This window comes from Carya illinoinensis, chromosome 7 (assembly GCF_018687715.1).
Source record: "Carya illinoinensis cultivar Pawnee chromosome 7, C.illinoinensisPawnee_v1, whole genome shotgun sequence".
NCBI classification, from domain to species: Eukaryota; Viridiplantae; Streptophyta; class Magnoliopsida; order Fagales; family Juglandaceae; genus Carya; species Carya illinoinensis.
In genome coordinates, this window is record NC_056758.1 from 13,039,212 (window position 1) to 13,042,218 (window position 3,007).

At 32.1% G+C, this 3,007-nt stretch overlaps 1 non-coding gene across 1 annotated transcript; it reads right to left on the bottom strand.

Annotated features, from left to right (window-relative positions):
* Positions 1 to 2,606: 2,606 nt before the first annotated feature.
* LOC122317594 lies at positions 2,607 to 2,713 on the bottom strand. The gene has a single exon (XR_006244522.1). It is a non-coding gene; the product is annotated as a small nucleolar RNA R71 (small nucleolar RNA).
* Between the last annotated feature and the right edge of the window lie 294 nt (positions 2,714 to 3,007).

Below are 3,007 nucleotides of genomic sequence, written 5' to 3' on the forward strand. Positions count from 1 at the left end.
CCCGACATGGAAAATGGTTGGGTTGGAGTTTTTATTCATTTATTTATTTAATTTTTTTTCATCAACAACATCCGAATTCTATTCCCTTTCAATTCCCATAGAAAGAGAGAGAGAGTAAAAAACCAAACCAATACCAACTCAACCCGAATCCATTGCTAGAGTTGGGACTTCTCTTTGTGAACACTGTCCAAGATTGATAATGGAACTGATACTTTGTTGTCTCATTTCGAATACCAAAAGAATCGGAGAAGTGAAAGATAAAGAAAAATATTGATGAGGTGTCAAAACTACATAATTAAGTTGTTAAAGTGATTAAATTGTTTAACCAAAATGAATTAAGCACTTAATTATGGAGTAGATTATGACACTTGAGTAAATTAATAAATTCTGATATTTTTGCACTTAAAAATATTTATAATATAGTTGTTTCACATCAAAATTAATACTTCAAGTTTACTCATTTTGTATCTTATTTAAATGTTGTAGGGCACGAGCTAGCACGTAGGAAGAGCAACGCAGAGCAGACTTCATGAAGATGCAGGGGCAATTTTGATTTTTTTCTATAGAATTTTTTTCCATTCATTTCGGCACTTTTTTTTTTTTTTCATTTGGATTTATTGGTTGAGTCGGTGTGGGGTGACGGGCACTCTCTCACTTGGTTTCATTTTATTTTTTTCTCCCTTTTTTTTCCAGAACTTAGAGACAAACGAGAGTTTTATCTCTCTCTCTCGGTTTTATTTGGTTTTCCCTATTTTCTTTGAGTTCATAGTGGACTCGGTTGGCAGGCCAGGGGGTCGGTTTCATTTCTATTTTTTTGTTGGGTTTATTTGGAGAACTTGGGTCGGCAACTGGATTTATTTTTCTTTGCTTTACGTTTTCATTCCAACCTTTTAGTCAATATTGGCTTTCAGCTGATTTTATTTCATTGGAGTTTAAGTTTTCATTATCAGATCTTTTCAGTCAATTTAATTTTCTCGGCATTTTATGTTTCTGCAGTTTTGCTTTCTACACAATAGCTTCTTGGTTCTATTTCTTTTGTTTATTTTTCTCTTGTTTATTTTACTTCAGTTTTCAATAGACTCACAAATGTTTAGAGAGGACAACCATTTTGAGATGTTAGGCTAAATTTCTAAGCCTAAGTTTTGGAGAGTAACCCAGATTTGGATTAGAGTTGATTTCTCACACTTCATCCATCGATTTCTTTTTCATACTCTATTGCTTTGTGAAACAAGTTATATTTGTGAAAATTTGGAGTGCTTTTTGCTGATCTTGATTTGTTGTTGATGTAAAGCAGAACTAATGCTTGATTGTGACTTAAGACTGCATAGATTTCTTTCCTCGTACATTGACCAAACTTGCTTTGCAACTCAGTAGGAAATTTTGGATAAACTATAAATCGGACTTGAATTGTTTTAACTTCCAGTCATTATCTCTTTGAATAAGTAAATGATTGAGTAAAAGGGAATGTGAGGAATTTTCAATTCTAATTCAAGAATGAGTGAAATCTGAAGTTTAGGTGTTTGATAAATTGTTTCTTAGAATTCTCTTTTGAAATCCCAAGAATTTTCAGTTTAGATTTTTGCCACTTTTATTTTCCTTGCACTAATTTCTCTAGCATTTATTCCTTTACTCATTTCTTTTAATCTTACAAGCATTCAGAAAATTATTTCATTGAAAAAATAGAGAAAAGATCCAAAACATTCTCCATTAATACACTCCACATCATACATAAATTCTATTTTTTTGTTTCTTTTCTTAGTTGTGTAAATAGCCACTTTTACAAATATGCTCCTCACACAAACACAACTCATTATATTATTGCTCTTCATGAACATTATTGTCCTTGTGGAAATGACCTTGGAACTCATCCATGTATTACTTTGATAGCTTCTGTACTTGGGACACAGATTTAGAAAGTCATTAAGTTTTTGGGGCCGTTGCAAGGGACAACTAGTGTTTATCAGAGCATTCTCTTTTTGCCGAGAGGATGTTTGTAGTGCTGTGAACCTCTTCACAGCTTAGGTGATATTTTTCTTATTTTTAATTTATTTTTTCTATTTTTCTTACATTTTGCTGTATTTTCTATTTTTGTTTGTATGACTGGTTGGACTAGGGACCAAACTTCTCGGTTGTTTAGGACAGAATCACTATCATCTTTTAACTCTGCATCTCTTTCTCTTGAATCATTTTCTGACACTCATAGCACCATACCTGAAAATGAGAATCATGATAGGGAAATTGTGAATCAAAACAAGACACTCAAAGATTATTTGCAACCTATCAGAACTAGCACACCCTTATGCATAATTCAACCTTTGAATGCAAACAATTTTAATTTAAAACTTGGAATGATTCCATTAATTTCACATTTTCATGGCATGGAATCTGAGAACCCTTATTTGCATATCAAAGAGTTTGAAGAGGTTTGTTCTACATTCATGGACCGAACCTACATTGAGGAGGTTATTAGACTAAAGTTGTTTCCATTTTTCTTGAAAGATAAAGCTAAAACATGGTTGAATTCATTAAGACCTAGAACCATAGGCACATGGTAGGAAATGCAAACTAAATTTTTATAAAAAAAATTTCCAATACACATGACAAATGCACTTAAAAGACAAATCATGAACTTTACCCAAAAAGATCCTGAAACTTTTTATCAAAGTTGGGAAAGGTTCAAAGATCTTTTAAATGCTTGTCCTCATCATGGTTATGAAAATTATTGATTGATAAGTTTTTTTTTTTTTTTTATGAAAGTTTGACACCTAAAATGTCCCAATTTGTACAAACCATTTGTAATGGAGAATTTTTGACAAAGAGCCTGAGATGGCATTTGAATATTTTGATTATCTTGCTGAAAATGCTCAATCTTGGGACACAACTGATGTGCATGATAGGTCTAGGCAAGTTGAGTCTGGTCATAGAAAATATATTTTAAAGAAAGATGATGATTTGCATGCTAAATTAACATTGTTGTCTAGAAAAATGGAAGCCATGGAATTGAAAA